We start from the raw sequence: 8,525 nt of genomic DNA on the forward strand, positions 1-8,525 counted from the left end.
TTGCTCTTCCTATCTGAGTCACTAAGCACACACCCCTCACCACCATCACACTGTGTTATTTCTTTTTGTTCACTCAGCTGACAAACACCAACTTCTGGATGCTTGGCCTCAGCCACAACAGCAGCCTGCATACTGGAGCCGAGACTTTCTGCTAAATGTGGTTAGGAGATATAATTAAAACCATATGGACTAGGAAATTTCTGGGGTCCTGCCTGCCAATTTGCTTGAATAGCCCATAGTGTAATAAGGTCTCCCTCTCCTTGGTGGGAGGCAATGCCAAAAATAGCAAACCAGGAATTTGCTTGTGTTATTTCTAGGATTACACCATGGATTGACAGCAGAAGAGCAGAGAGAAACAAAGGAGGCCAACACTGTGGATTGGATGGGTGGTGAAGTTCCAAACTGTGTATTACATGTTCTTTTATAATAGCCCAACACAGCTGCCAAATGAAAAGAGAAATGCTTTTAAATAATAATAATAATAATAATAATAATAATAATAATAATAATAATAATAATAATCCCATCTCAGATAAAAACACAAAAGTGACAAAAGGTATTTCCAGGGGAGCCACTCATGTATCTTTCCAGCAATGGGAATAGAATTGTTCTGGTATTTCCCAGAGTGGCCTGGTAGATGCAAATGTGTACTCACAACAGTTGGAGATTAAGGTGAAATATGATCATTTATTGAAGGCTCTTGGAGTTGCTTTAAAAAAATCTCAATATTTTAAATGTAGAACCGCAAAAGAAGGGCTTTTTGGGGGCCATTACTAATGTATCTTGCTAAATATGACATTTGCCAGTAAAAATATGAAAAGGATAACATTTGACCATACAGAGTGTATTTGTGCTTGTTTGTTTAAAACAATTAGCAGTTATGTGGGGCCATGTCATCACTTAATGATATTTGAAGATGATATTTAATCATTAGCTGAAGACAGTGCAGTGCAATCCTAGACTCAGAAATGACAGTTGCTGTCTTCAGTGAGCCTGATCCTCAGTTAAATGTGCACAGGATTGTGCCTTTAGTTAGCACTGACATCTAGCATTAGATGTCACAATCCTTCAACATTTCCCTGCTAACCTCTTTAGCCTAATGTTAAGAATTAATGAACATTCCAAAGTTTACTGGCTTTTCACATACAAATGTGTGTGAATAGAAAAGCAGTGACAAAAATACTATACATTTATCCTTATATAAAATCTTTGTCAAAGCTGGGCAAGATTAGCACACAATGTAGAAACACTTTTTGAAATCTGCAGTGAGCCATGTGACTAGTTCACATGCTTTTACAAACAGTGGAGGGGGGGGGGGAATCTGTGTATTTTTAATTTTAAAAAATGAAGACTTGACATTGTTCCATTCACAGTCGAAAAATCTGCTGAATCCTAAACTAAACTAGGATGCAATGTTGATAATATCTGTGTTGCATGTGAAGTGTCAGTTTTGACTAAAGATTGGATCAGAGAACTCATCACTCAGTACAATTAAGGGGGTAGCAAAGAACTAGAAGAGGCTCAACAATAAGGTGAAGGGATGTACAAAAAAAATGCTATTAGGGACCACTCATGGATAGTTGTTAACCACTGAGCTGCCTGGTAAGGCTTCATTGCTTGAGGTGCTGTAACCTTTCCTGAGCACATGGTATTAGGAGTTCATATTCTGCTGATTTTATGACCCAGCAGCCTTTCATTTAATGGTTCTGTTGCGATGACCCTCCTGGCAAACTTTTATATTCTTATGTGAAGTCAAAGGTTTTCATGGCCAGCCTCCATAGTTTTTTGTGGGGTTTTCAGGCTATGTGGCCATGTTCTAAAAGAGTTTGTTCCTGGCATTTGTCCAGAATCTGTGGCTGGCATCTTCAGAGAATGCTGGCATGGAAGTGAGTGAGTGAGTATTTATATACTATGTGACGCTGGGTTGGGAGGAATGATTTCCATTTTAATCTATGCATTGTTTTGTTGTTGATGTTCATAATGGGTTAATAAAATAACCAGGTTTATGTTGCTTAAATTCAGTTGGGGAGGATGGAGGAATCAATCAGGTCAAATTATTTGAAGTACAGCAGCAGCATTTAAATACAGTACTGGGATAGGAGGAGGAATAGATTATACACATGTGATAGATTATACATTTACCATAGTGTTTGCTAGTCAGACTGAAGCTGAGTAGGTGGGTGAGGTAACAAGAATTCCATTGTAATTAACAGATCTCCATCTTAGAAGACTTAAAGACTGATAAGCTTAGCAGAAATGGAAAACCCATAATAGTAGCTTCCCATTGAAGATAGCTGGAGATGGAATGCTCTGTCAGGTTTTCAGTCACTAGAACTGGCAATCTTGCAAAAACTGTGGCTAATATGTGAAAAGGGAGAGATGACCCAGGCAGCTGACACAGTCCTTAATACACCTCCTTGATACAAGTCCTTAATATCTTCTCTTGAGATGTAGATCATAGACTCCTTGGTTTTCGAGGTGCCTTCAGCAGTCAAGTGCCTGAGCAGACAATTAGAGCCACGCTGCAAAAAAAACAAAAACCCAGGCTGAATACAAACAAATGTGCATCAGCATCCATTTTAAGGTCCACCCCATGGCAGTGAGGGCATAAAAGGCAGACATTTCTACTCTTCTGCCCTTGCATGAGCATAGTTTTAGTTGTCCCTTGGAATTGTTTTGGATGATGCTGTTATTTTACTGAAGAGCAGCCTTTCAAAAACTGCTGTAACATATTTGCAAAACATTTCATTGCTCAATTGTCTCTCATCTGCTCAGATTTAAAGATGTCACAAGTAATGCACATATGACAACAAGACTCTTGCATTTTGTAGGCCACATTATTGGTCCTGGCTTCTGGTTCTATGTCTGTACAATTCAAGATGACCTTGAAAGCTATGAAGCCTTAAATGGTTTGGAGACAGGATTTCTGAAGGTCTGTCTCCATCCATATGCACTTGCCTGAAATTTGCAGTAACCAGCAGACCTTCTGTTCTGTTTCACATTAGTCAATGGGTACTCAAGATAGGTTTTTTTTGACAACAGTAGTATGTCCCAATGGTTTTGTTCTATTGGAATTTTAATGTGGGGCACCATTGCACTTTATCAAACAAAGGAGGCAAGCATCATTAAGACATGATTGAAATGTGACAATAGCATGATGGGGGGAAGATTATCACACCCCCACATGCTTCTCCAATTTGTGTAAACAGTAATGAATGTGTCATTGGGTAATAACAGGAGTTTCTGTTATTACCCATTACAGTTTACGCATGGGACATGAACAAGAGAAGCACGTGGAAGTGTGATAACCTTCCCCTGATTGCACTATTATCATGTTTTAATCACATTTTAATTATGCTTGCTTCCATGTGATAGAGCCCATTGTCTTATTTGACTCTTAAATTTTAACATTGCTGTCAGGTTTTTTTTGGGGGGGGGAATTGTATGGTATGTTTTTGCTCCTGTGTTTCTTGGCTTTATGTTAATGTTTTATGATATTTTTATTGTATTTCAAGCCTGGTGCCTAGCAGTCAGTGGGTCACTAGAGAGATGTACAAAGTAAAATAAACAGACAAACATGTCGATTTTTTTTTTCCGCTAGAGAAAGCAAAATTTTGTATTCATATCAGGGCAATTTGTCCCAAGTCTAATGAAGGAATAGTTTTTCCTGTTCTAGAATGATGCTGTATTAATTAGACTGTTACTGCCCACACAGTAGTAGTTCTGTGGGGAAAGAAGAGGGTTTGTCCATTTGCGTTTGTTCTCAGTCTGTGTCTTTCCAATGATACTAAACTCTCTTTGAAGTTTTAAAAAATACCCTCAGGATGAAGATGGTGGTGCTAGAAGGGTGGCAAGGAAGAATTGTAACTCGGAAAAGACTATATGAGAGATAATGTTTTTCAGTCAATCCTTGGCTCATCTTATACTAGATGTTTTAATGTGGACATACTTTGTTTGACTTAGTAATTCCCATCTATTGTCAGTACTTTACAGCTCCTAAATAAATATGTTTACACTGAGGGAATTTCAGTCTTTTTGGATTAGCAGCTACCATCGTCCAGTGTCCCAAACTATATTACATTTTATTGTTTGTTGGGTTTTTCATTGAGTGACTTTATTATTATTTTACTGATGACACTGTTGTTCCCTGTCTCAGTCTGAAAGGGGGGTTTGAATGTCTCTGAGAAAACAATTTTCAAAGAGCCCTTCTATAGCAGAGTTATAGGCACAGCACATGGGTTGCATCAAAAACATATTCAGGAGAACAACCTATCAATTCTTCTTGTTCACTGTAGTATCTTAACATTAGACCATCACTTCATCTGCCTTAGGAAATTCTTTTTGATTAATCATACTATTTCCTTTGATTTGTTGACCTGAGTGGCAAACACTCATTCATTATTCTACTTGTCTTGTTTTCTGCTTGCGTACTCTTTGCATAATACAGCCAGTGATGGCTGGATCCAAACAGCACATCTTGATTTTACCATTTTATATACCATTTTACTCTGCCATTGTATTTAATGGGATTTGAGCAGCCATGGATTTTGGTATCCACAGGGGGTCCTGGAACCAAACCCCAGTGGATAGCAAGAGCCTTTTGTATTTGGAAGAAACTACAAGAGGCAGATTCTTTTGTCCCCCCCCCCCCCCGTATGAATTATATGAAAATAAACACACACAATTCAAAACATGTATCATTGAAAAATACACAGAAATACACAGATCAATGGGGAAAAAATCATACAAAATGCATACACAGAGGGGCCGGTCACACTTATATTTTTTGCATGGAGAGATTCACATCTGTGAATCGATTCAATATCAATTCATCATTATCACTATGTTTTAAGGCAGAAAATCTCTCCATGGCATTTAAATCTGTTCTGGGGTTCCCATTTGCCATCGTTCTGGATCAAAATGGAGGCACCTCCATTGCCTGAATGGTGGCTGCACGATCCGAATTGATCTGATAGCTTACTCACACTATTGAAAATGTGGATCATTGATGATTTTTAAAAAAAGAACCAATAAGGGATCTGGTGCCTAATATACCAGTTTAAATGGGCTTTTTGGTTGCCTTTCCCACAAACTGCACTGAGTAGAATCGGTGCAAGTCTAGGAAAATAACCTGGTTTCAAAACTGGGTTATTTTTAGTGTGAATGGGGCCTAAGCTGACTGGATTTGGTGAAATGTGACAAAACGGAGCTAAGCAACTAGAAAAAGAACTAGACTAGAAGAAGCAAGTAGAAAAAGAACCAAGGGTTACAAAGCAGAACAATACTACAATCATTTACAGTGGCAAGGTGGATAAGACAATCCAAATGCCTGGCAAAAATGAAATGTCTTGAACATTTGCCTGTCAGCAATAAAGAAAACAGGGAGAACTTTCAATTTCTTTATTATTTTGTTTATTTATTTTATTTGGTAGGCAAAGGAACAGGGAGTGAGACCACAAATGATAATCATAAAGGAAAGCAGACTTGGGTAAAGTTGGACTTTAAAATAAACTTTGAAATAAATTTGACCCCCAAACCATTTAGGGCTATATGTGAAAACACAAGCACCATACCTTGCATTGTGCTTGGAAACTTACAGAAAGCTAGTGTGCATAACCACAGAATGAGATACATGACGTGGATCTCAGGTGACAACCTGGTTTCCTCACTTTGCACTACTTGAGTTTCCAAACACATTTCAAGAGCAATCCCAGGCAGAGTGAATGACAGTAGTCCTAGATGTCCCAAGGCAAGTACAACTGAAACCAGACCTACTTTTTCAAGGAAATGTTTCAGGAGATACAGTGGCTGACACTGTACAAGGGCACTTCTGGCCATAGCAGCAAGCTTAGTATCCTGGAGGAAAGTCAGGTTATGGTGCAGCCCCAGACTACAGACCTTATCCTCCAAGGGAAATGAAGTCTTACTCAGAGTCTACTGTATGTCTGTTTAGCTTCATGGGGAGCACATTTTTGTTTTGCTCACATCCATTCAACAGTGGAGTACAAGCAAGCATGCTAGACTGCTATAGCTTCTCTGACACTAGATGAAAAGAGGAGATTGAGCTGGATTTTATCATCATTTTAGTGGAAGGAAACTTGGCATCCCTGGATATCCTATTCCATATATTTTGTATATGGCTTTTGCCCACATTGGATTGAATTTTAATGACATTAAGCCACCACTTAATGATTATGATTAATTAAACATAAACTATTCAATTTTTTGAGTGTACTGTGATTTTTCTTGTACATGTGACCAAGAGTTAGCCTGCATTTAAGTGTGATATATGAATTGGTGTGCATTTTTGCACATTTGCATTGACAGTTAATTGTCTTCACTTTCCTGCATGAATGTGCATCTAGTCACATCTGTTCAACCTCCCTCCACCAAAAATACACAACCATCTGAATGCATGCAAAACAGATGGGCAGCCACATGTGCAATAATGCATATTTCTGCAAATTTCAACAGATACTTCGGTAAAAACTACAATGCCTTTTCATGCAGAATTTAAGGAGGTTTTCAGGACATGGCACAAAAAGCCTGAACTCCTGCTGGGTTACATTTATTCAACTGGAATGAGGAGTATTTTAAATGTGTAGACTAGCCTCAAGATTTGGACACTGGAATATGGACTGTCGTATTAAGAGTTAAACCCCTATTTCTAAATGGATCTGTTTGGTGAGCAAGTATTATTTTGTTCCTTGGAGAACAGGCTTTACAAAAATCATCAGAGTCACAGTGCCTTCCTTGTTTGCATTAGCCTCAGTCTTTGTAGATATAGTCTGGATCTTGTTACCAAATGCTGAAATTTCTCAGGTTCCATCCACATAGGTGTAACTGAGCATTTGGAATAGAGCCAGCACATCCATTAACATTCCCTTGGCAAACCAATTCATGTGCATGGCTCTTGAGCACCACTTCTACCTTTACAAGAAGTCAATGCACATGAAAGTAATCAGGGGGCTCAGTTATTACAGGATATGACTTTGGAAAGATATGATTCCACTGAATTTTAGATACACTGCATGCTTTTAGTGATGTTATCTATGCTATTTTATGCTCTCTTGCCATCATTGTCAGAATTGGTAGACATTGTGGACTGTCCTGTGATTTTTATGGTTTGTATGTTTCTTCATTTATTAACTGTATCACTATAAAAACAAGGTGCCCTAACTGAAATTAAACAGGCCACAACCTTCTTCACATAACCCATAACACAATATAAAGGCGAGGAAGAGAATGTGGCAGCTTGGCTAGCATGGTATGTACCATCTAAGAATTTAAGATCTACAGATAAAGGATTATTGGCAGTTCCGCCAATGTGTATGGCTCTATCAAGATTGTGAGCCTTTCAGGATCTGCTCCATATTTGTGGAACTATCTTCCATTCCACCTCTGGCTGGAAGAGGATCTTATGCACTTTCATAAAGGGTTGAAGACCTTCTTCTTTGATTCACTGGACTGAGTTGCTGGGCATACCTGAGTGGCCAAGATGTGACAGATGATTTTGTTTTTAGTATATTATTTTAGTATTTTAGCAATTGATAAGGTTGTGTTTTATTATCTGTTTTTGATTATATAAATCTGATATTTTGCTGTTAGGTGGAAAGGATGTTACAAATAAATGTAGTAGTAGTTGTTGTTATCCATATGTGCTCCAGCTGCCTTTGGCTGTTCCCCTTTAACACTGGATCAATTTACCCCTGGGTTCAGTTTGAGACAAATTTTGTCAGGTTATGGGAAATGGCAAGAGATGCCATCTCTCTGTTGCTCAAGTCTATAAAGACCCCTGTAGGATGTCCTCCATTCTCCTGCACCCATGTTGCCAAACTCCCTTTAGTATATTGGTCTCCACTCACTCACTTAATCCCCACCAGTAGTGACATAGCACAAGCACAAAATTCCCCCAGGGAAAGCCAAAATGTGCCATAATGATACACAAAATGCCTTCCCTTCCAACCCCATCAGGTCATGAGCAAATGCTTAGGAAAGACTGAAAAGAAGTGGAGGCAGGTGGGTGCTGGATGACTGGCAGCAAAAGAGGCAGGGTGGCTCACTGCAGACCTGTTTAGAGGCCACTTGAGAGCATGCAAGTGGTGGACCTTTTGCAAGTTTTCCAAGTTTTGGGAGACTAAAACATTTTGCAAGAATGGCACCCACTGAGATCTTGAGATGGCTGTCGTTTACAGCCATTGTAACATTTACCACAACCCTACAGGTTTGGCTAATCAGGCAGTTTAGCCAAAGGTAGGTTGCAGGTAAGGTTTGCTGCAACAGGCACCCCTCACATAGGTTCATCTGGTATACGTTACCAGGTTACCAGTCAGTTTCATGGGCCAATAGGGTCTAGAACAGGGGTAGGCAACCCTTTTGAGCCGGGGGCCGGGTTGCTGTCCCTCAGACAACTGGGGGGGCCGAAGCCAAAAAATAAATAATCAAATAATTTTTTTAAAAAATTAAATAAATAAATAAACCGGGACAAATGTAGGACAAAATTTTCAAATGGAGGGCACTTTTAA

The sequence above is a fragment of the Sceloporus undulatus genome, chromosome 2 (assembly GCF_019175285.1).
Source record: "Sceloporus undulatus isolate JIND9_A2432 ecotype Alabama chromosome 2, SceUnd_v1.1, whole genome shotgun sequence".
NCBI lineage: Eukaryota > Metazoa > Chordata > Lepidosauria > Squamata > Phrynosomatidae > Sceloporus > Sceloporus undulatus.